Below are 24,950 nucleotides of genomic sequence, written 5' to 3'. Positions count from 1 at the left end.
ACCTTTTACAGTAGCATTGGGCCAGGCCATTTCCCAGGATCTGATTGCTTTCTCTTTTTTCTAGATAATGAGACTGCTTTTGAACAACAAAGTCAATTTGATTTAATTGATGCTCCTACATCTTAAGTGTATTTTTCTCATGGTAAAATATAGACGGGCTGCGGGTGAGGAGAGCGTCTCGTACCAGACGTGGAATTTCCTTTCTTGCTCTCCCACCCCCACTCGTCTGCGTGCTTGGGTCTTGGTTAGTAGGACCGCCTTAGAGCGCTGTGGTTTGCAGATCTAGGGGTACACAAGCGAGCTCCCAGCCTGTCAGGGTGAGGTGCATTTGCGTGGAGCATAAATCGGGGGAGAGTCTTTCACGGGGGAGTCTCAGGGGTGCAAAAGTGTGTGCAAGGGCCCTCCTCGGTATGTTGTAACATGATTTCAGACCCTGAATGTGCAGATGCGGGTGGTGAGGCTTCAAGGCAAGAACTTGAATCAGTCTTGAGATCTAAGACGAAGTTTGTTGTTTTTCGCCCTCCTCAAAGGCTTCGGAAATGCCCCCTGGGGTGGATTCTTGGAATGACTAGGACAGCGGTTAACAGGTCTCCTTCTCTCTCAAGCCCTTGGGCCTTCGGCAGCTGACGGGGCTGTGCGGGTCTGAGCCCCGTGGGAAGGAAGAGGCGCCCGCCCACGGCCTCGGCGGTGGGTGCCCGGGTTTGCGCATCCCGCCCCTGGGCCGGGAAGAGGCGGAGTCGGGCGGTGTCCGCCCCCGGCCGTCCCCGCCTCCCGGCAGTTCTCCGGAGCTGCACCCGCCGCGGTCACTGGCGCCTGCGGGAGGCGGGAGCCGGGAGCTCGGGCGGGAGTGCGGGCTCAGCCGCCGCCGCTGCCGGTGAGTCGGAGGCGCGGAGTCGGGCCAGGCCGGCATCAGGACCGCGAGGCTAGAGCGCCCCGGGGCGCGAGCGCGGGGCGGCGGGGATGTCAGGATCGCGACGTTGGGGGTGCCCTGAGGGTGCGGACCGCGACGCTGGGGAGTCCCAGAGTCCGAGGCGGGAGGACGGAGGGGTCCGGACCGCGACTGGGGAGCTCCGGTGGCCGAGCCCGGGGTGGAGGAACGAGGGGCGCCCTCCGCAGGGCGGAGTGGTGCAGAACCCAGGATGGGGATGCGGGGGAGAGGCAGCGCCAGGCGGGCGGGGCGGAGGGGAGCCCCGAGAAGGGTACAGTGGGGCGAGGCGTGTGGCACCTCCAGGGAAAGATGGAGGAGTTTCTTGGAGTGGGCGGGAAGCGGGGCTGCGCGAAGAGCCCCAAGAGCGGCTGGTGAGGATAAGGGTGAGGAGGCTGGGACGCCCCGGCGGGGGTCCGAGGGGGCCGGGCGGCTGGTGGGCCCGGGGCTCGGCGAGCGTCCCGGCCCAGGGGACACAGCCCCCTCGGTGGAATGGCGGCATTGAGGGCACCCACTCGGGAGAGCCGGGCCAGGCCGCGCGGACGGGGGCGGGCGGGGACCCCAAACCCAGGGAGCTTGGGAGTGTTGGGAAGACGAGGAGGGGAAGCACCTCGCCGGCCCGGCCGGGGGACCTGAAGGCTGTGGGGGCGCCGCACCCTTCTGTGCATCTGTGGGCTCTCAGGCTAGACCGACCGGGGGCAGAGCCTCGAGCCCGAAGGCACCTGGTGGCATCTCGCGTTTCCGAGCTGCGTTAGAAGTGATTCTGCCCAGGGACCCAATGAGAAGTGTCTGGACATAAAAGAATAGTTACGGAATGAGATTTCAAATACCCCGGTAAGCTCGACCTGTGTGCGTGCCTCAGGCATAACTCAATATTAAGGTGTGTGCAATTTTTAGATCCATGTGTTACTTGCTCCCCACTCTCTTGTACTCCGTGAGAGTCTGTTTCTCAGTAAAAACTAGAGGGAAATCAAGAAAGTGCGTGCACACGCACACACATACACGCCCTGCAAGCGAACAACCTGAGGATTACTGTACAGTTTGGGATTGTGTCCCTGTTGGTCAGGACTCCCTTTACTGAAGTTAATAGGAAGTTACCCGTATGCATGGTGGACTGCCCTGGCTGCTTTAAGATGTTGGCAGCCTGTACCCACCCTGAGCTGCTGCCATTGACCAGGTCACCGGGCAGGGTGCTAGGCTGCTTGGGACTTGGCGGATGGGTAGCCCAGTGTGTATCGCAAGGGAAACAAATGACCAGTGCTCTGTCTCTTTCTTTCTGGTGTTTGTCTTGGGTGCCCTGCACCCTTTAATTAGTGAAATAATACTGACATCGCGTATTGACTTATCCCGTATGGTTAATTAGGTATGGAAATCAGTTTACTTATTTGGTATAACAGCTAATTCAGGAAGATCCAGGGCTCCAGGAATCCTATTAAGCGGATTTCTCCATTGGAAAGTTCCTGGGCTCCGACAGGCAGGGGGAGATGCCCACACTCCTCTCCTCCTGCGCTGTAGACATAGGCCCATCTTCCGACACACTGAGATTCCAGCTTCCTGAGAGAACCGAGGACTATTTTGGCAACCAGCATATGTTGGGCCCATTTTTTTTCTTCATGAAAAGGATATCTCTTCAATAATTTTGCAAGTTAACTGGAATTTACAAATATCACTTCAGGATAGGTTTTGTTTGTTTGTTTGTGTCTCATTAAGGGGGTGGTCACAACCTTGTGCCAAAATCTGCATTATTGTTATTGCAGCAGCATGTCTACCAACTTGGACGTAAAGCTAGCTGGTTCTTCCAACTCTGTATCCAAATGTTAAAATAAAATATGCTAGCATTTATTACATTCCAGTGAGCGTATCTCACCTTCAGAAGCCTCCTCTTGGCAAGCTGTGTACTAATTCTAGTGATGCTGTCATTGCTGAGAATAATTTTGGACCTCCTGCTTTGGAGGTGCCCTCAGAGTTCGCAGCACATCTACTGCGTTGCCTCCGTGATGGCAAACCTTCCTCAAATGCAATAGAACCAAACGTGTGGTGCCAGCTTTGGCCTCTGAGGTGGGGAATTGAGGTTGTAGTAGGATGGCTGCCCATTAAAGTAATGAAAGTCCTCCTGAAGGGCTGGCAGTTCTAAAGGGATTCCAGTAAAGGAATGTGTGTGTGCTTAGAATTGGAAAGTAAGTGCTTTGAAGTACAACCGTCATTTGGGTGCTCATGCTCTGATATGTGTGTGAAAAAAAATCGGCCCTGTCATTTTATCGTTACACTTTATGGCCAGGGCCGTTTGGGCTGGAGAAAATAAGCCTTTCTTTTCCTTTTCCAGGCACTCCTCACCAGGCAATTTCCATCCCTGTGCATTTTCACGAAAAACAAAACAGAAGACTTGTTTTCTCACAAAAAAGAAGGTACCCAGAAAGTCACTTACCTTATATGTAGCTAATGCCTGGAAACTTGAGTTTTTTTGTGCAAAGATCTGTATAGAAACAAGGGGAAGAAAATGAGTTCCCAAAATCCATTTCAGTTTTGGGATGCCATGGCACACACAGTGAAAAATTAACATATCCCTTTTCCTCATTGTTTCTCTAAATACCCAGTGTTTTTTTCAGATGATTTGACATAAAACTTCTTACTGTCTTGATTTGAATCTTGATCTCCCTGTGATCTTGGGCAAGTTACTTCATGTCTTTTAGCCTCAATTTTCTTATCTCATAATGAAGTTACTCATGAATATGTACCTCATGGGGCTGTGATGAAGATTAAATAAGATTTATGCAAGTAGACACTTGAGTTCAGTACTCCACACATAAGCCCTCAATAGACTCTAGCTATTTTTATTATTAATATTGTTTACTGATAGTTTTATACTAAAATTCCTTTGAAGCCATGTATAAATTTGTCATTTCCCAGGTAATGATATTCTCTTTGGCTGGGCTTTGCAAATGAATGTGTGAATGAGAATATTCTCTTTTTATTCTCCTAGCCTCTAAGGAGTTTTTAAAGAGTGACCTTAAAAGCAACTGTTAACTAGCTGCTTTATTTTGAATTCAGATGTTTTTTCAATGAACATTCCTGTTTTGACTCTACATTAAGTGTAATGACTTGATGAAAATTCGAAGGAAAAAAGTTTAAAAGCTCCTAAAATTTTTTTTTTCCTTGATCCAATAAAATACTGTTCTAACAAAATAGCTACAGTTCTCTTGGCATGTATTGAAAGGGATGATTCTGGTGATCATTTGTTTCAGTTAAACTTGAATTTTGACTTTCTTTGTCTTCTAAATGACAGGGAAGAATTACCCTGACATTCAGCTCGCTTTTCTTCCATAAATAACCAACATTAATTTTTTTTCCAATTTATTAATTTGATTTGTATATATATACATATATACACACACAAATATATGTTTTATGTATATATATGAATATATATATCATATATACACACACACATAAAGAGGAAGATGCAAAACATGGGAAAATAATTTTATCTTAAATGGTTGCTATGAAGTAACTGTTTCATGACATGTTCGACATTTAGAGCGAGTTCTGTCTTAGGCAAGTATGTGCAGAAGATAGAGGTACAAGAAAGACTTCACCGTCCAGAAGTTCACATAATGTGCTCTCTTAGGACTATGCATTAGCAAAAGTTTTTTTCTCCTAGTGGCTTATGGAGTTAAGGATCAATATGGATTTTACTGCATGTTCTTTTCCCCCAATTTCTTAGGAAGGCTAAGTATATAGATCTTTCAATTGTTCACATTTTGAGGGTGTATTAACAGTTAGATCCTTCTGTGCACTCAGATGCCATGAAAGGAGATAATGGCCATAAAAATACTCAGTGAATTGTAAGTGATACAGAACCAGAGGATAGGATGGTAGTAATTCTTCTACCATACTTTCCTGGAGTGTTCTGTTTATCACCTCCATTGGTGTCTTTGGTTGCCCCCCAGGACATTGGCAATGTCTGGAGATATTTGTGATCGTCACTGGTGGGGGTGAGGGAGATGTTACTGGCCTCTGATGCGTAGAGGTCAGAGATGCTGCTAAGTCTTGTATAATACACAGGACAGCCCCTCACAACAAAGAATTATCTGGCCCCAAATGTCAGCAGTGCTGAGAAACCCTGGAGCATGGCATCTGGCGTGGGGATCAACTTGCAGTAGCATCCCAGCACAGCTCTCTGTGAGTTCCTTAAACCTGAGGTTCTATAAGATGCATGTCTGAAGAGGTATTGTATAATTAAATGAGATAGTGTATATAAAGTGCTTACCACACAGAAGGTGTCCAGTAATGGTAACTCTTAATATTATGCCTGGTTAGTAAACCCAGAGGCTATGCTTCAAACGGACTGCTTTAGTTTTTTTTTTAACTCATTGTGTACAAAACCAATCCAGTTTTCTTGATCCCATCCCTGTATCCAAGAGTAGGGTGAGGACCTAGACTTGGGGCCTCCAGTGTCTGTGGGTTCCTTTGCGTTCTGCTAAGGTTCTGCCCTGGTTCTGCTAGGCAGCTACGTGTAGGCTACAGATCATCCCACCCAAGTGAGCAGGTCAGCCCCCCAGTCCTCTCTTCTGTAGAGGAAGGCTGAGCTGAGGATGGAGGACCTTTCTGTTTCATCTGGGCTACGCCAGGAAGGAGAAGATAGGCAGGCTGGGAAGCGCCCTCTGACTGAGCTTATCTCCAAGCCCTGCTCAGCCCCGTCTGCATGGCCAGAGCTTCCTCTCCTGCATGAGCAGGCAGCAAGGTCTGGCAGTTCCCCTTTATTTTTCGTCTGCCCCTCCTACTCAAGCAAAAAGTTTTTTTAGGGATCCCTTCGCTTTTAACAACAAACCTACAGATCTATTCCAGTCTTTGCTCGGCATGGGGTTCCCCAGCCATCTGGGAGGAGAAAGGAGGCCTCTCGTAAAGCCCAGGCTCTGCTTTGATCTTCATGCCTTTCTGTGTTTTCCTCATGCACACTGGAGCCACATGAGTGAGTAATCCACTCACAGTAACCAGCAGAACTGCAGCAGCGTGGGGGTGGGGCAACATTCCGGGGAGGGAGAATGGTTAGCTGACCAGGATGTAAATAACAGTGGTTTCTAGCAATGAGCTCTGTGGTTCTCAGTCCTGGCTGTACAACAGAATCACCTGGGCTGTCTAAGAATGCTGATGCCCCAGCTCCACTCCAAACCACTGATTCCTTGTCTCAGCGGGTAGGGCCTGGGTGTCAGGTTTTTTAAATGCTCCAAGGATGATTCTTAGGCCCAGTGAAAGTTAAAGGTCAGGACATGCCCCATGAAACTAATAAGCTGCAGTTAAGGAAAAAAGGAAAAGAAAAAAAGAGAACCAAATTAAAAATATCAAACACTATTATTTTGTTAAGCTTTTGTTTTAGTGATGAATGTATGTCTGTTTGCAATGTAAAATATGTTTCTTCCAAGGGATTGCAGTCAAAAAGTTTGAAACACATTGTTTTAGAGCCTTAGAGGTATTTAATTACTATTGACAAATTTACCTCTTTCAATATTTCTATGCAAGTATCTGCTGGACAGATCTCAAAATGCTTTTGTGTACCTTGTCAAATACAACTTTTGCAGCCATCTGATGTGGCATGGAGAGCAGATATCATCATACTGACTTTTTTTACAGATGAAGGAAACTTGGAGAGGCTAAGAAACTTGTTTAAGTCAAAATAAGAAAAAGGCAAAAACAGGAACTCAAACTTAGGGCTTCTGATTACTGCTAGGACTCTGTCCAGAACATCTTACTGTCTCTTCTGCTTAGCAGACCCTATGAAAAGGAGCTGCAATTAGAGAAGGAGTCGGGCTTCAACAATGTAAAAATAATAATTATTGACTGAGCATTTCCTGATGTCAGGAAATATATAATACCCCATTTAATTCTCAGCACCAGCCTATGAGATAAATACTAGTATTAGCCCCATTTCACGGATGAGGCACAGCGAGGCTGACTTGCCCAAGAAGCAGAGCTGGGCCCTCCCATCAAGCCCAGGTTCCTGAGTTGTGCACTCGCTCTGTTGCCCCAGTACCAGTTTGTTGGCATTTCTCTAGTGTCTCTAGGAGCAGTTTAAGTAGCAGGGAAATGCCCCATGTCTTAATCTGCTCAGGTTGCCATAACAAATACAGGTTTTCCCTGCTATCCAAAAAGTAGAATGTTTCTGTGAAGCCTTTTCTAAGCTGAAGTGGCATAAAGGGGAAGAAGCAATTACCATTAACTTATATGGAAATTTTTTTTAGTGTTTCTAGACCCAAAAAATAACCTCACTTAGGTTTTTCTGTTCCTTATGTACACATCTTGCCAACATAAGCACAAAATAAATCAAGATAAAGCACAAATATCCACAGACACTGTTCAGAGCTCTGGCGGCTTGATGCTGAGATCTGAGTGGGGCTCCTGGGACGGAGCCTGGCGGGGCCCACGCTCGCTGCTGGGGGTACGTGCCACCCTTGTAATGGCTCACTGAAAAACAGACACTGAATGTTATTTTCAAATTTTTGACTTTTTTCATAAATGCAAAAATCCTCTTGGGATTTCTTTCAGTCACGAAAACAGGTACTGATGTAGGTCTCTCATAAAAGTGAAATTGTGTGATGCAAACTTACAAAAACCAGGGGATACCTGTGAGGCAGACCGGGTGGCTAAAACAGCAGAAATTTATTCCTCGTATTTCTGGAGACTAGGAAATGCACGATCAAGATGCCAGCAGATAGTTCCTGCTGAGGGCCCTCTTCCTGGTTCACAGATGGCTGCCACCTTGCTGGGTCCTTACCTGGCTGAGAGGGAGGGAGGGAGGGAGGAAAGGAGGCAGGGTGTGCTCTCACCCCATCTCTCTTCCTCTGCTTACAAAGACACTAATCCTGTCATGAGGACCCAGCCCTAATGACCTCATCTGAAACCTAATTACTCCTCAAATTCCCCCATTCAAATACCATCACATGGGAGGTTAGGCCTTCACCATAATCATTCAGAAGGGATACAAACATTCTGTCCGCAACACTAGTACTTGGAACTTCCATTTAGCTTTCTTTCCTTGTGTGTGTGGCTGGAAATCCTGCACACCCCAGGCACCGAGGAAGGAAAGCCCTGTCTGTTGCCAGACCTACTTTAGGGATCCTTGTCCAGGCTGTTGGTGATATTCAGTGCCACAAACTGCTGAAATTCATACTGTGGTTAGGTGGGGAAAGAATTCATCACGGCTTTCTGATACCTGTGCACAGAGCTAAAATTACTAGGCCAAAGTGAAGCTGAAGCTGTGAGTAAATAAAGAGGGTTTGTTGGTTACCTGCTCAGAAGCTTAGAGTGGAAGAGTAAGTCTTCGTGTTTTCCCACATGACATTCAGAAACCACAGTTCCCCAAATGTGAGCACCTGCTCTCTGCTGTCAGTCACCTGGGCTGGACGGTCAGCTTGAGCTAAGCCTGGGCCTTAAGGGTGGTTTCCATCTGTGCGTGTCTGAGAGGCTACAAGCTGCCTAGCTGCCTAGAGAGCTAATAAACTATCCCTATTTTCTTATGTGAAGAGGATTCAATACTATCTCAAAACAACAGTAAGTATGATGAGTGTTACTATATAATAGAGGTAATGCAAGTCTTCAAGATTTGGAGACCTTATGCCGAGAAGAGCCGGTGCTGTTCTCCCCGCCTTCCAGGCTGAGATGCGAGGAGATCAGAGCGAGGGTTACTGATTTAAGTGTTTTGTTTGTCTTGAGACGCAACAAGCATTAAGGCCCGTGACATTTATCCTTCTAGGGTGATGTAGTCCAAGATTAAGAAAAGCAGAGAAGAGAAATATTCTTTATTTTCAAGGAACAGAGAATTCTGCTTTTCATCGATAGTTCGAAAACTATGTGTTTGCTCTGTCCTTAGCACCTGCTCTTTGAAGTCTAAAAGAATACCTAAGAGGATAAAGATGAGTCCACAGTCAGGAAACCAAACCAGTTGAAAAGGGAATTAAAATACACATATTCTATTGAATAGTGCCTGTAAATCATGCTTTTGGGAGAAATGAAGCTTTTTGTTGATGAAAACTATCTTCTCATTTTCTTTTTAGACTCAAACTAAAGAGGCTTGATAACATTATATAAAATATGGAAGAAAAGGGAGGATGATATAAAATCAATGTTAGAGTGTAATGGCTCTTGAATTAGAAAATTCATATTCTCCATGGTGTGTTTAACTCTGTTCAAAGAATTCCTTCCAGAAGTCCCATCTTAGCTTTTGTATTCCTGCACTTAAGCAAAATAAAGCTATTAATACTCTCTTGAGTTGCCCAGAACCCTGAGTATTTTAGAAAATGAAATTCGACAGTTTCATGCACGGGCTAATGGTGAGGTTGGAATTAGCTGCAGTGCTAGAATGTCCCCCACACAGGTTCAGGAAAAGCTCCAAGAATGTCACTGAAACGGGGCGGCATTTCAGGAAGGTAGAAGCTGGTTCATCAAATCTCGGTTTGGTAAAGAAGGTCAGGTTGATGCATGAAGTGCTACAGGTATTTCTTGGATTGCATATATTTTCTCTTTTTCTCTCTCTCTCTTTAAAATAGACTGAATAAATTACTTGCTGTTTGTGGCTTACATCCCCAAAGTGATGACAGCTTCTGAGTTGGCTGCTGTCAATTCACAGGGTCCCTAACAATTTCCTGTGTCCTTTGGGACGTTAGTATTTTAGATCTTTGCAGCTGGAGTCATTCTGACAGAGGAGCGCTTGGGAGGAAGAGGGAGAAAAAGGAAACCGCTCTTCTCGAGGCTGTAGATGGAATCATGGCTGAGCAGCAGAGGTGAGGTTCAAATAGGAAATCTGTCAGTTCATCTAGTGGGGTTTTGTGACCACTTGGTAAGTGCCTAACACTGTGCCAGATACTTTGAGAGATGCAAGAGAAGCATAAAGCATGGTTTTTGTGCCTACAGAGTCTGTGATACATTCGGAGCAACATATTTTTCTCACATGAAAGAAAACTTTAGACTGCTTATAATTAAGTGCTGGGCTGGGAGGCACTATAGTAGTTGTGTGCCAATCAGTTTCATAAAGGGCAAAGTTAATGTGAGCTTTTACAGTTGGGGTATAATTCAGGATAAACAACCGAAGTGAGATCTTGAAAGAGGGGTAACATTTAGATAGGTGGGTATTTCTGATGGGAGACACGGCTTAAGAAACAGCACACAGGCAAATGTCAGAATAGTGTATGTGTAAATAAGGCCCTGATTCATTTTTGTTCATATCATGCGGCACTTCACAGATTATGTGTTTATTTGTTTATACTCTGTCTTCTGCACTGCGTTATGGTGGTCAGCCACATAAGGAATACATAGAGCAATATTTCAGGTCTGGATTCTTTTTTGGCAGTTGGGTGTTTGGAGAAAAGAACAGGAAATGAAATCATTCATTAAAAAGTATTTTTCAAGAGCCTGCTCTGTCTTGACACAGTTCTAGATGTCAGAGATACAGAGATGATCAAGATCTCTGCTCTCATGTCACATATTCTCTTTGGGGGAGACAGACTACACACAAGTAGATTAGGAAGTATATGATTTCAGGTAGTGAGAAATGCTACAAAGGTAACAACAGTGCTGGGTTTTAGGTAAGGTAAAGAATAAGAAGATAAAGAGTTTCAATAAGCCCTAAGCTTCCTTAGAGAAGTCTGGGTTGCCACTGAAGTCTTTGCTAATGGAGTTCTGGTTTGATTATTTATGCTCATCTCATCCACTGACCCTCTCCACTATATATACATACAGTATATATAGATAGAGATATAGATAGATACAGTGGACGTCAGCAAGCTTTTCATAGTAGTAATAAGAATGGACATGCTAGACTTGAACTGGACCACATTTTTCTCCTTACTTTTTATAATTTCTTTAAATTTAAAAGATATTGTCAGAAGGCATTTATGGAAAGACACAGGAGGGGACATGTAGGCATTGATGATGGTAACATGGTTATCTATACATCAGCTCTGTGGAGAAGACTGAATGCAGCTGCTTCAAAATTTAGTCACATAAAGAGAAAGAAAATATTAAACCATTTTTATGTGTGGCCTTCATATGTCTCATGGCCTGGAGAACCACTGGGTCTAAATAGTAACTACATTCTAAAGGAGGTAATAATAATATATCTATGCATTCACAAAGGCATATAAAGGCATAATATAGCTACTCTGTATTGAATAATTACTATGTGTCAGACATTGTACAATGCACTTTATTTACATTATCTCTAATCCCTAAAACAACTTTAGGAGAAAGAGATTGAGTTTACAAGTGAGAAAACAGAGATGAAGTGGCTAGCCCAAGGCCGCTACAGTTAGTAAGTGTCAGAGCTGGGATGGCAGGTTCCTTGTTTACAAGAGGGCACGGTGCAGATGAATTTGGGTTTAATTAAGAATCCTTAGAGTGCATATCTAGCATGGAATTGGTCCAGGGTGGGCTTTCCTGTCCATCCAGCTCATCACCCTTTCTAATTCCAGAAACTGGGAGTTTCTGGGACTAGCTAAATTCATACAGGTGGTTCCCTGAATGTAATGGAGGCATCGACACTGGTGACAGGGGCCGGGGTGGTGGATTGTGCATCGAGCATTTTTTCATTATTTCATATGCCTGCAAAACCGCATATATGTGTGTCTAACAGCTACTCAGGCCATTACAACTTAGAAGGGATTTGCTTTCAGCTGGGGTGACAGCAGCTCAGTCTGGAGCCACCTGCCACCTCCTTTAAAGCTGACTTGAAACTGATTTGTGAGTATGATTTTCTGACTAAGAGTGTGGGGTAATGAATATTTAATGGATGTGGCTGATTCAGTGAACTTTCAAAGCATAGAGAACTAATAATAATCAATGTAAAACAGATTTGATGGTGAAAAGATTGGGCAATAATGGATGGCCTAGATGGACAGTTCTCAGTGTCTGTCATCTCCCCACACCCCTCATTGGTGGCCCCAGAACCCACCCCTGTCTCTAAAGAGGCAGGCTGCAGTCGAGGTGCCTCTCTGTCCTGGAACTGTGCCCTTCAATACACTCTCTGATCGATAAAGGATTACTTATTGAGCACATGTGCGCTGCCAGTTTTACATATATTATCTTCCCTCTCTCTCAAACTATTACAGAAAATTGCAAATAGAGGTGGACAGGATGACAGAACAAACCCCTGCATGCCCATCCCCTAGCTTCAACAATTATCAACTCATGGCCAACTCCTTTGTAAATATGTTACCTCCAGGTGATTTTTAAGCAAATCCCAGCAATATATCCTTATTTGTGAGCATTTCAGAATGTATTTCTAAAGGATAAGGATTCTTGTATTGTAATTCTTTAAACTTACAGCAACCCTGTTAGGTATCATTATATCCTTATTTTATAGCTGAAGACAGTAAGACACAAGGAGATTAAATTACTTGCCCAAGGCCATCCAGTTTGTAAGTGGCAGAGTCAGGATTCAAACCCAGTTGCCTAACTCCAGAGCCAGTCCCATTAGTCACCATGCTATATATATGGTTGCCCCTAGACCTCTCTGCTGTAGCTAATCCTACACTAAGGAACTGAATCGTGGGAGTAGAAGAGCAAACTCCCAGGGACGTGGCTGTTGATTTCTGTGAATTCATCCACTCAATCATTGCTGTAAATTGGGTCCTACTAAACAGGGACACAATGGCTGTGGGAGGCTTGGAATTATCATCTCTGTGAATGAAAGGACTAGCCTGAAATATTAACGGATTCTGTTTGGGCAGCAAAACTGACAAAGCACCATTCTTGTGACAGTGTTTAAAATGTTAGAGAAACCCCTACTGAAGAGGACTTGGCAGAAAATAGGATTGCCATTGGGCCATGGCTGCCAAGGGAGCTACAAGGTTTAAAAGGAACTTTCCTCCAGTTTTCTCTCTTGGCAGAAGGATGCAGCCTTCCTCCTGAGCCTTCTCAGTTTGCTCCTAGCACAGCTAATTGTGTTTATTTGTCTCCAGAATCACGTCTGCCTCCTCTCCCTTGCCTTTTCTTCAGGTCTCTTGACTGCTGTGTACTACTAGTACTGCCAAAAATGCCCTTCTCACCTGGGACCCAGTTGGCTGACAACACAGAGTAGATGTTGGGAGGCCAACTCTGTCTCTCCAGAGAACTGACCTGGCCCCGGGGCATGCAAGCCCACCTCAGGGGAGAGGGAGAGAGATTATATAGGCGGGCTGAGAAGGAACCGTGTCATTGGCCTGGTCTGCACCCACTTGGTCCATCAGTGTTATGAACAGAGCAGAAAGCAAGTGAATATGATTGATCAATCAGGAGAGTTTTACTATTTCAAGTTCAAGAAAAATGATTCCATGAAATCTGTTTTCTATCAAAACAAGCGTCACATTGACTTTTCTGCTTAATACTTTCCTTTGTCTTTGAGATCACTGACATTTACTTGATTTTCAAAGCTCGGTTTCCTTTTTTCCTTTTCCTTCCCCCTTCCCACACAGTCTGGTCATAGAAGCTCTGTAACTGCTGGATAACCACCCGTGCCTGCTTAACCCTCTGGCCTGTGGAGCCCTAAAAGGTGGTACTTGCCAGGATGTGGTTGAGGAAGAGCTTAGAAATTACACCTTGGCTCTCTCTGGAGCATGCTGGTGAGGACCTCAGCTGTTGTCCTTTTCAGGGAACATGTATTTTCTTTAAACATTTATTTTTGTGAATATTTCAAAATAGCTTATGATTGATGCAACTTCTGTTTTTAAAAAATAAAAGTCAAGTGAGAGAAACAGAGGACTACAAGTCGCTTCGCTCTGCCAGGCTGGGACAGCTCAGGGATGGCAATACGTGGCCAGGAGCCAGGGCTCCCTCCTGAACCTGATCTCCCACAGGAGCCCATGGCAGACATTCTAAACCGATTACAGCACCTTTTCCTCTGAGCTCAGCCCAGGCCTGGAATACCTCAGTGCAGGATTCCGGGAAGCCCTCACCAACAGGGTTGACACGAGGGTTGAAGTCTGTTTGCCTTTTCCTAAGTAAGTGGTCTTGAAAACTCTTTCCATACTAAAATCCCATGACCCTTTGTGTCTGTGGTCACTTTAGGTCCTTAATAGCTAAGGACCAGTTCTCCTCTGTTACCAAGAATCAGATCAAATGAGGGTAGTGAGATGTTACCACCCAAGAATGTTAAACCCTTTCTGGAAAGCAGATGACAGAGGAAAATGTTTTAAACATTGATGGTTCATGATAGGGAGGTCGTGACTCCCTTTGCAACCCATAGTAGGTTTGTAGATTGGGTTCATAGATTGGTTGGTCAGTCAGCAAGACCAATTCAAATCACTCTTTTTATGGGTGAAGTGGACTGTTTAATGCTCAAGGGGAATATAAAGGAAATGGAAGCCCAGAGCCTATTCTTCAGGAGTTCCTAATCTGGTCTAGCAGTTGTACTAATCTGAATTTAGATCCGGTGTACCTTAATGAGACGTGAAAGCAAGAAATTTAATATTTAGCTCAGCTAACAATTCTGTACTTTTGAAGAAATTTGGAGGGTACTAAACAGGACTTCCTCAACAGACAACGTTTTAAGTACTCATGACCATATTATAGATAATGTACTGTGCTGTAGGAATGACTGTAGTCACCAGAAAGCATCGCCCTCTTATAAACCATGTGGGCAAAAGCCGAGAGAGTGGCTCCAGGCCTGGCTGTCTCCAGGTAGACTGACAGAGGATGCCAGGCTGCAGTCTGGGCGGTTAAGATAGGTTGTGTGTGCCGAGTGTGATTTTCTCGTTTTAAGTGACAGTACATTCATTTGCAAGTCAAACAAAGGCTTCTTTTGGAGGCTTATTTTAGGTCTGTGATTGAACAGCAAGGACTGGATATTGGGGGGATTGGGAGGGGGGTGGATAAAGGTCAAGCAAAGCATTAGACTGACCAAGTATTTTAAAGGTATTTTTTTTTTAAATCAGATTAGATTTAGAGCTCCCCTTCGCTTTAGGTATGTATTTTTATCTAGCAGTGCTTATCTAAAACTCATCAAGCTGAAATCACTTCTAGCTTACTACCCTTTTTTATGGATGTCTGTATATTCTTATGTATAAAAAGCCACCAAAAAACACTGTTTTTTGTTGTTATTTGGGAATGTCCAAAGTAGCTGAATTCTCCAACAGGGATGAGTGGCGGGTGAGGCTGAAATGGCAGGCTGGGGAATAATTGTAACTTTTCAGTAGATACTACAATCCTTTGTGAAGGGAGCGCTGGGGTAGTGGAAATGAAACTGCAAGTCCTGACCTTGAATTTTCTGGTAACAATAAGTGCTTGTCTCTTTTTAAGACTGTCTGATCTGGGGAACTTGCTGGAATAGCTTCTGGCTGGTACTGCATCTTTTGTTTTCTAAAGGTACTCTAGGGACTTTAAAATGTACCCTTTTTAGGTTAAAGTCATCTCATTTAAAAGCATATTTGAATGTCTGATGGTAAACTTAAATAATAGTGGCTATTACACACCTAATAAGCTTCAGGCCTAGAAGCAACACTTTCTGGACTTGCAGTCATTTTGTCTTAGACTTTTTTTCAACTTTAATTCAGAAATCTCAAGTTGTTGGCCTTAATTACTCTGTTTACAGATGGCACTACTGGTGCCAGAAGGATTGTGGTTTATTTTTAAGTACGTGATTTATTTAATTTAAAGAGAATAGGATTTGGGCCTTCTGCCTTCCAGCTCAGTGTGCCTCCAAGATCAATACAACCTCAAAGAAGAAAAGGTGGTCTGTTTTTTAATGGTGTTTATAATAGATAGGCCTTGTTTACATTAATGACAATATATCTACTACAATGTACCTTTGATTAAACAAAATCTTCAGTTAAACTAATTTTTACTGACATATTCCACTTTGAAAGAAAAAAACATCAAAACGTTCTATTAGAACTTCTGTTTAAGAGCAACTTCCCGGTAAGGCCCTAGGCTGTGACAGACACCATCTAACCTTCTTGACCATTATCCAAGCTGCATAATGACCACTGATATCCAGAAGGAGATGACAGACCTAGACAGCTCTGAATTACCCAAATTATATTCACTTACACATTTGAGAAAGTGAACTTGTATGTTTAGAATGATTTTCAAGAAATGAGGCTGAAATAGCATTTCCTGAATAGTGTAGACATTCAGGGCATGGCCTAGGCTCGTGGAAGACTACCTCAGTCCAGATATGGGCTGCAGCTCTCCTGGCTGGGTGACCCTGGGCAAGAACTTGACTGACTTCCTCATCTGCACTGTATTGCAAATGAGTTAATGCCATGCAAAGAACTTACAACTGTACCTGGCACAGAATAAGTGCCCAACATATGTGAGTCGTGGTAATAAGTATTATTGGAAACTGGATAAAGAGGAGTACTAAGTGAAGATGAGGGAAAAATGTATGTCTGGTCTTTGGCTTGACACCTGGGTGCAGCTGTTGCTGAGATGGGAATAAGGAGCCTGGAACAGGAGCCGATTTAGTGGGGGAAACACAGCTCTCTTCTGGTTGTGTTACCTTGGAGGCATCTTTGTTACAAGTGAGCAGAGATTCCAAACAGGCATCGAATATGCCCCATGTCGGATAATAACTAAGCTTTCTGTGTACCCCAGATTCTCTCCTTGATTTTCTTCTGGACTTGTGAGCTCTCCAAAAAAATACTAAACTCCACAGGCTTCAGAATCTCCATGTGAATGATACTGAACATAATAATGGCACATAGTAGACTCTCAGCAAATATTTTTCTAGAGGATAATAGCTTTCATAAAGTCCTAAGTAGCCTGGATAAAGGCAACGTGTATTTCTATATGTGTATTAGTTCAAAGTCAGATTGAGATTTTTGACATAGAAAAAAGGAAAATAAAGGCAAATATACCTTGAATGTGTCTTCCTTTCACCAATTCATTTATTCATTTTTACAGTGAATATTTAACTGCACACTTAACTGCATGCCAAGTTCTGTTCTAGGTGCAGGGATACATCAGTGAACAAAATAGACAAAGATCTCTCTACTAACAGTGCTTATATTTTGGGCAACAGCTATGCTAGGGAGGACAGATAATAAACATAATAAATAAAAATACTATATTAATGGTACACCCACTAGGATGTCTATAATAAAAAAAGAGAGGTAACATGTTAGGACAGGGATGTAGAGAAATTGGAATTCTTGTGTACTGCTGGTGGGAATGTTAAATGGTGCAGCCACTATGGAAAATAGCATGCAGGCCCTCAAAAAAAAAAAATGAATAAATAGAATTACCTATGATCCAGTAATTCTACTTCTGAGTATGTACCCATGAGATATACTTGTACACCTATGTTCATAGCATTATTTACAGTAGCCAAAAGGCAGAAACAACCCCAGTTTCCATCAACAGATGAGTGGATAAACATACAATGAAATAATTCAGTTTTAAAAAGAAAGGAAATTCTGACACATGCTATGTGGATGAACTTGGAGGACAGGACATTATGCTAAGTGAAATAAGTCAGCCACATCAAGACAAATACTATAGGACTCCACTTACATGAGTACCTCCAGTGGCCAGATTCAGAGAGCCAGAAAGTAGAATGGTGGGTGCCAGGGGCTGGAGGAAGAGGAGAATGGGAGTTGCAGAGTTTCAGTTTTGCAAGATAAAGAGAGTTCTGAAAGTTCTGAAAGGCTGGTGGCATGACAGTGTGAAGGTACTTAACACTACTGAACTGCACACTTAAAGGGGTTAAGATGGGACATTTTCTTCGGTGTATTTTACCAAAAATTTTTTTTTAAAGTATGGGAAAGAAAATCTATTAAGTCATGAGTTGAAAAGTTCTACATACAGAAAACAGACAAAATGGAGGGCAGCGGGAGGGGACTCAGGAGTGTTGCGGGGGGGCGCAGGTGTGCATTAAACCACCAGGGCGGTGGGAAGCCTCCTCTAGAAAGAGAGATTTGCCCAAGAGCTGGAAGAAGCTGTTTGTCTCTTGGCTGCTGTTATGATCAGGGTCTCAGTCTTCCAGGGCCCACAGGTGGGGTGTGGCAGTGCCGAGGCAGTGACCAAGCCGAGTGTATCTGTAAAGCCTGTGTTGGCGAGTGGCTGACGCAGAAACTCTGGCTGCGGGCATTTCAGCTCGCCTGGAAAAACAACCCAGGCACTCAGGTAGCACTTGCACAGATTGCAATCGGAGGTCATCTGAGACCCGAGGTTATGTTACAGTAAAGAAAAATGGTTGTTCTTGTATTCAGTCCTCTCTGAAATCAAACTCCATAACCTAAAACAGCTATCAGCAGTTTGATTTTTTAGTCATCCCTAAGTTTGCATGTTGTTGTTCAGCCCCTAACTCTGTATCTCCAGTATGAGTTTTAAGCTCCTTCATAAGATGAGGATTTTCAGGGCTTCAGCTGACCTTTCTGTCAACCCATAATGAGGGAAGGCAGCTCGAGTGTACTTACGTCAGTTGTTCGCTCTGTGCTAGGTCATATTTGCAAGGAATGGTGAGGTGCTTACAAAAATCCTGTGACCTTGGCATGTTTTATTACTCATTTACGAGGCTGGTATCAACAGGTGTCAGCTTGCCATCATTTAAGGAAATACTTTGTACTCATGAAAAAAATCGAAAGAGGCTTGCAGCACTGGATTCTTGAATTGATTTTTCCACTTCTCATTTTTTAACATTTTCCATGTCTAATGAAAGACAAGTATAATCAGCATCAATCTCTGTTTTGGAATCAGGAAGAAGTCCCTTACCTTGCCCTCAGCCACACTTCACTGGGCCTGGAGGGGAGATGAGTATCTGTGAGCAGACAGGCACTTCTGCTCCTCCACAATCCTGTCCTTGGCCAAGGATTCATAAGCCACACAAGCAGCCATTCAAAACACACATGCTGTTTGTGACTCTCTCCTCAGGCTAAAGTTGTGCAGTAGTTACTAAGCCACAAGGACTAGGCTGGGGGAGGAGGAACATATTCCCTCTGTAAGTCTACAACGCAGTAAGCATTGGTTGAAAAAGCACAGCACCCATCTTGAAAATCACCTGCCCTCCATTTTTTGGTACCATTCTTATCTGCCCATTGTTTGATTTCTTTCAGTTCTGAACAAAAAATTCTCATAAAATTTTTGGCATGAATGTATCATCTTGGTTGCACTAATAATACAGAGAAGAGAATATTTTCCTTGCTTTTTATGCATAGGCAGCTGCCTACGGTCATTGAGCCTCAGGTGGTTATCAAGCTCAGGGTACTTATCCCCTATTCCTCCAGTTTTTTCCCATGATGGAGTCAGGCTTCCCTTCACCCCATAGTGACATGGTAATACATGGGAAGGTAGCAGCAGTTAGGTGATTACTGCTGTCATGGGACGCCTGTCAGTAGGTGGTGATAACAGTCTCAGTACCAAAAGGAAAGTTCAGTGGATTCAACATTCATTCATTGGGGTCCACTCTGGGCAAATGCCTGTGCTAGGCTCTGGGGTGGGGGACAGAGTATTTAAACTCCATGCAATACAGTACTTGCGCAGAAGAAACTCACAGGCTGCTAGGAATAAGAGACGTACTCAAACAACTACAGGACACAGTTATACGTAATGGCATCATAAAAGTGACTAAGTGAAGTTGCAGGAGAATGGCCGCGCGCTGTTGCTTTGACTGAGTGAACTGGGAGGCTTGGAATAAAGGGCATCCGAGAGGTGCCTTCAGCGGTGGATGCGGTTTTCTAAGGTAGAGGTGGGAAGGAGGGCAGTCCAGGTAAGGGGAGTGGCCTGAGCGAAGACCTGAAGAGGAATCCCATTGTAGGCGGGCACCTCAGACACAGACGCACTACACCGCAGCCTTGTTTGTTAGAACAAAACCTGGGAGCAGCCCGCATGGCCGTCTGCAGGAAGGTGGATGAATAAATTGGTTTGGGAAAATATTCATCAGAGAAAAATGAAGCAACTAGGGAATCATGTCACAAGTAACATGGAAAAAATACAAATCATATATTAAGTGAAAAGAAGGCTGCACAATATTAGGTACAAAATTTATCTAAAGGTTAAAGATACACAAAACAATATGTATTGTTTCTGGTTACTTAATTTCATGATGTTTTTATTGTATGACTACATGTAGTTATGTAATTTTACAGTGTCATAATTTCATGTGAAAACAATAGTGGGAATGAAAAAACCAAATTCAGTGTCTAGTGACGGCTGCAGGGGAGGGAGTGGAGGAGATGGGTGGACAGGAGGCTAGGTCTCAGCTGTGTTTTATAAACATAGAAATACACACATTCATATATGTGTATACACAAATATATAGATATGTATTTTTAAATCTGAAGCAAACGACATGTAAGAATTGACAAAAAAATTGTATTACTCTCTATACTTTTCTGTATAGTTGATGTATTTCATAATCTCAAAATGAATGATAAAGGCACAGGGCATGTTTAGAAATAGCAAATAGTATATATAGATCAGTGTTTTTCAAACTTGAAACATGACTGTTGGTAGGAAATACTATTTTAAGAACCAGGAGTTCCCTGACAGTCCCTGTCTTTACTATATGGGGTACACCCTGACATGTTCTATTTACTCTGTTTCATCCCACATGAAATCCATAAGTGGGTGACGTTTGGAGATGCAGATTAGTACCAGGGCATGAAAGGCTTTGACTGACAGCCTCAGGAACGGGAGCTTCCTTTGCAGAGAGGAGAGGGCTACGCGAAACTTTGGGGCATTTCATCATCAGAGCTGGACTTTACCAAAACAAGTAGGGGGGAGAGGGGCCAGAGACTGAAGGATGCATGCTCAGTGAGGAAGCCATCTGCACAGCATTGCTGTGACAGTGTGGGGAGATGGGAAGGATGACTAAGTCTGGGATATGCTACAATTAAAAAAAAAAAAAAGGGACTTGATGACTGGGATTTGAGGGAAAGAAATTAATTCAAGGCTTGGTGTCCAGGAGATGGGTCACACCAATAACAGAGAACTAGGTACATCAAGGGAAGTGTGGTTTTAAACCCACAGTGCTTAAGGGGCTGATGGCACATCCAGATGGATGTAATGAAGTCCTGGGTGAGGTTACTTAACGTTTTAAGACCTTGCAGTACACAATCCCTGGTGAGGGGGAAAGAGAAATTAGGTGTGTGGGGCTGGGCAGGCAGACCCAGAGAAGTGTGGATGGAGGTTGAGAAGCGCCGGCCAGGGTAGAAAGGGCATGACTGGCACAGGGTCTGGATGGTAGTGAGGCCAAATGAGACAGGCAGACTAAGAAAAAAGGTTGGGGGACCAGAGCTTTACCTGAAGCCCAGAGGGTGGTAGCAGGTGTGAGGAAGTAGCACAGGTTGAAGTCAGGAGTGATGTGATTGGGAAAAAGGAGCTTCCTATCTTGAGATCTTGGAGCTAACGTGATCCTGAGTGAGAAATAATCACTATCCTGGTAGAACTTGCAAGCCAAGCAGGTGGGCAGCTGTAATAGAATGGAGACAGAAGCTGAGGCCGTGCATAGTTATTGATCTGAATTGAATAATTATGTTTTCAAATCAAGTTCCTTTATAGAATAGCTAATGACTTTAACCAGATCAGCTACTGATTATGAATTACTACTTTAAATTGTTGAGAAAGCCACACTGTGATGTGGAGAGGGGTGTACAGGGGTACTTTTAGAAGAGCCCTCTTGAGAGAGGAGGCTTCTGGGTAACACACCTCCGGTGTTACAGCAAGCCAAGATTCCGGGTCTGCCATCAGCTCCGGGGCAGACAGGCACTCACTTCTCATCTAGCCAGCTTTCCTTCTCCATTCATGGTGACTGGGCTTTCTCTTTCTGAGACACAGGTGGCTGGGTCTTGAGACACGGAAGTCAGAAGCTGTGGGGTCTCCCCATTCCTTAGGGCTGATTTGGTTTAGGGCTATGAGTAGGTCACTTAAATGCTCTTGAATGACTTCCTTGTGCAACTCAGCGAATATCCCAATTTAATGTAAAGGAGGATACGTGTACAACCAGCTACAGAATAATGCTAAGGGGGTATAACAAAACATGATTAACTCTGCTTGAGGCTGTTGCCAAACTTCACAGAGGAGGTTACAGCTGAGCCTGCATGAGAGAGAGGTGGCTTTGCCAGGCAGAGAGGGGTGCAGTTAACATCGGCCATGAGAAGTGAATGGCTTGTTTGGGGAACTGGGACAGTCTGTGCTGTGTTCATCTGTGCTACAAGGATAAGAACGAGGTCTCCTTGCTCCTGCTCTGATGCTCCTTTGCTTTGTTTCAGCCTGGCCTCTCTATTTCCTGCACCTTCGCTAAGGCATTCTTGGGCGCGAAAGTATCAATGATAGGAGGACGTAGACCAAAAGTGAGCCGGTGCTTGGCAATCCAGTTAACAGTTTAAGTACTGTTACAGAGACCTACTGAGTAGATGAACCACACACAGATAAACAACATCCAACTCAAATGTTGTTTCCTTCTGAAAAACATCTCACATTGTCATTACCTAAGATCTTGCTGGTCTTACCTTTAGAAGCAAAGAGGGCCAATGTAGAGTCTTATTTCCATTAGTCTCTGAGCAATTAGGTGTTGACACATTCTGGAGCACCTTTTCTCTGCGAGTTTCTGATGGGAGAAATAAAGGACAAATAAGTCAGCGTCCCTGTATCAGAGAGCCTGCAACCCAGCACGTAGGAGAGACAAGGCTCTGCCGGCACAGGGCAGTGAAGCAAGTCACGAGGCTAGGTGTTCTGCTGAGCACATGTGTGGAATAGGCAGGTAGGAGTTCAGGAAGAAAAATAAGATGGCTTGGAGAAGGCTTTGTGGCCAATGTGGAACTGAACTAAGGCCTTGACTATATTTAGAGGGAGACTGAGAATGAAGCGACTTGCTTGATTCTTGGTAGCAAATAAAAAGTCTGGTCTTGGGACCACCAGGAGAATGTACTGTATTAGCTGCTGAAGATTTAACTTTTAAATAGCCTGGGAAACTGGATTCCTTACATAGTGCTCCAACCTGGGCTTAATTTGTCATCAGATTCTTCTGCTGTCGAAAATACATTTCCAAAATTGATTTCCTGCCAGTGGAAATCTGCCTTTCTTTTCAGGGTTCACCCCGGTTGGCCCGGGTCCCAGCAGGCTCGCCGACAGGTAATGAAGCTTCCTGCAGGCGACAGGCTCTGTTGAGCTGAGAGGCTGCTGTGTTACTAAAGCCAAACCTCGCCCAATGAAGCCGATAGTTACACTCTCATGGCAAGTCCAGGGAGACTCCTGTCCCTAGGCTTCAATTAACAGGTGTTTCAGACAGCAAACAAGTCACCGAAGAAAAATGATCCTCACACCCAGCTAACCTGTTGACTGACTGTAGCCCACTCGCTGTGTTCTCGATTGTTCCCGGCTCCTCTGGATTCTCCCACTAGAACTAAACACAGATACTGTGTAAATTGCATTGGAAGGTGGGTTCTGTCTGTAATGATGCATTTTGAAATAGTACCTGCTCAAATGAGATTAGCTGAGATGTAGGAAATATAGGAAGTACCCACAAAGAAAATTCAGGAATCCCAGCTCAGGAGCTCCAGCTGGAGAAAGAGAAAAAGACCCTCAGAGGAAATAGGCTCTGCTCATCTTCCCCAGGACACGGTGGCAAATTAAGGTTGTCTTTTCTTTCTCCTGTCAATAGTATGGGAAACCCCGGGGAAAATGATAGAGGTGGAAAGGTCACCAAGCCCAGAAGGTGATGTGTTCCTTATTCATCCGTGACACACACAGGTACTTCATCTTTTTTCACAGGCAAGGTTCAGCCACACCAGGTACCCACATGGTCAGGAACTGACTTGCTTACTAAGACCATTTGGGTTTGTGTCCTATGAAGTCTTTTGACAATACTGAGTATACTTCCCAATCTGCAAACATGACTGCTGCTCTAACAGTAAGTGTTTAATTTCCCCTTCCAACTGACCAAGACTATTAGCTTACGTTACAGCAAGTATAGTTAAGTTACTCCCAGTAATAATTTTATTAGTGTAGTATGCTAAGTAGTCAAGCTCAAAATCTATAGAATAATGCAAATAAGTATGTATTCCTTTGCAATGCTGGGATGTATTTTGGGGGCTGCAGGAGAGTTATTTTAATATCCACTGAATGAATGAATCACATGTTACCATGTTTTACATATTATGTAAAATAGCAATAACCATTCTTCCAATTACAGAAGTAGTAAATGTCGTTGTTAAAAAGTACAATGATAGGATCTACCCCAGAAGAAAAGTAAAATTCGCCATAATCTCATCCCTTAGCAATGTCTGTGTTAGTGTTTTGATTATACACAATTTCATACTTTTTCTGTGCCATATGTGTAAGTTTGTGAAAATGGGACACAAACATTTAATTTGCTTCTTCCTTGTAACAAATTTTTTCATTCATTTACTTATTCAGCAAATCTTTGTTTAGTTAATCTCCTATACATGCAAGTCAGTCACCATTCTAAGTGCAGAAGAGATTACACTGAAAAAAATGATGAAGCACACATATATTTCAGGTGTCTTTAACAATAAATGTAAATATAGCTAAATACTTATTTTAATAGCTGCATAATTCTCTATTGAATAGATTTATCATAACTTCTTAAATCAGATCTCCCATTTTGGGTTATCAAGATGCTATTTATGTTTGTTAGGTTTTCTTCAATATTAAGAGGATATGCATGATCATTGGTGACTCCAAATCCATGCTAAAATTCTCTGCTAATAACAGGATTCTGCTGGTAGTGCCACTCTCAGAAATATAACTTAATGAACAGTGAAATGAAGTGGCTACAAAGGTCAGTGTGGGTCCAGCGGCCTCCCACTTGATGGATGACTGGAGGTCCTAGAGGCATCCGAGGCTGTTTGCAACTGCACCTCTGTCTCTGGTGAGATCGAAGGCTGCTCAAAGCATGGTTCTAGCCCTTAGACATGGATGTCAAGCTGGCATTTTGATGGCTGTTCCTTTGAGGCTGGGCTTCTGTGGACTCTGGAAGCATTTCTTCTGCCCTCTTTGATGGAAACTGCTGCTCTGCCCAGGTGCTGCTCTGCTCATCCATGTGCTCCTCTCTGTGAGTTAAATAGTTATTTATGGGTACTTGCCATATGTTTTTACTGTG

At 43.8% G+C, this 24,950-nt stretch overlaps 1 long non-coding RNA gene and 1 other non-coding gene across 9 annotated transcripts in view; one reads left to right on the top strand and one right to left on the bottom strand.

Moving 5' to 3' along the window:
- The window catches only part of LOC130681190 (uncharacterized), a 67,279-nt gene that overhangs the window by 24,663 nt on the left and 17,666 nt on the right, over positions 1-24,950 (bottom strand). For 2 of the 8 annotated variants that reach the window (XR_008994254.1, XR_008994255.1), the window contains exons 3-5: positions 22,339-22,436; positions 7,272-7,384; positions 3,351-3,398 (exon numbers count right to left, since the gene is read on the bottom strand). This is a non-coding gene — a long non-coding RNA (uncharacterized LOC130681190). Of the gene's footprint in view, positions 1-2,194; positions 2,576-3,350; positions 3,399-7,271; positions 7,385-7,543; positions 7,695-22,338; positions 22,437-24,950 lie in introns of those variants that run through there. The other 6 variants (XR_008994252.1, XR_008994249.1, XR_008994251.1 and 3 more) reach the window with 6 other exon arrangements.
- LOC118927779 (uncharacterized) lies at positions 836-24,518 on the top strand. Its single transcript, XR_008994257.1, has 3 exons — positions 836-874; positions 3,249-3,330; positions 23,600-24,518. It is a non-coding gene; the product is annotated as an uncharacterized LOC118927779 (transcript).

This window comes from Manis pentadactyla, chromosome 16, assembly GCF_030020395.1.
Source record: "Manis pentadactyla isolate mManPen7 chromosome 16, mManPen7.hap1, whole genome shotgun sequence".
NCBI classification, from domain to species: domain Eukaryota; kingdom Metazoa; phylum Chordata; class Mammalia; order Pholidota; family Manidae; genus Manis; species Manis pentadactyla.
This window is presented reverse-complemented; position numbering and strand designations above follow the sequence as displayed.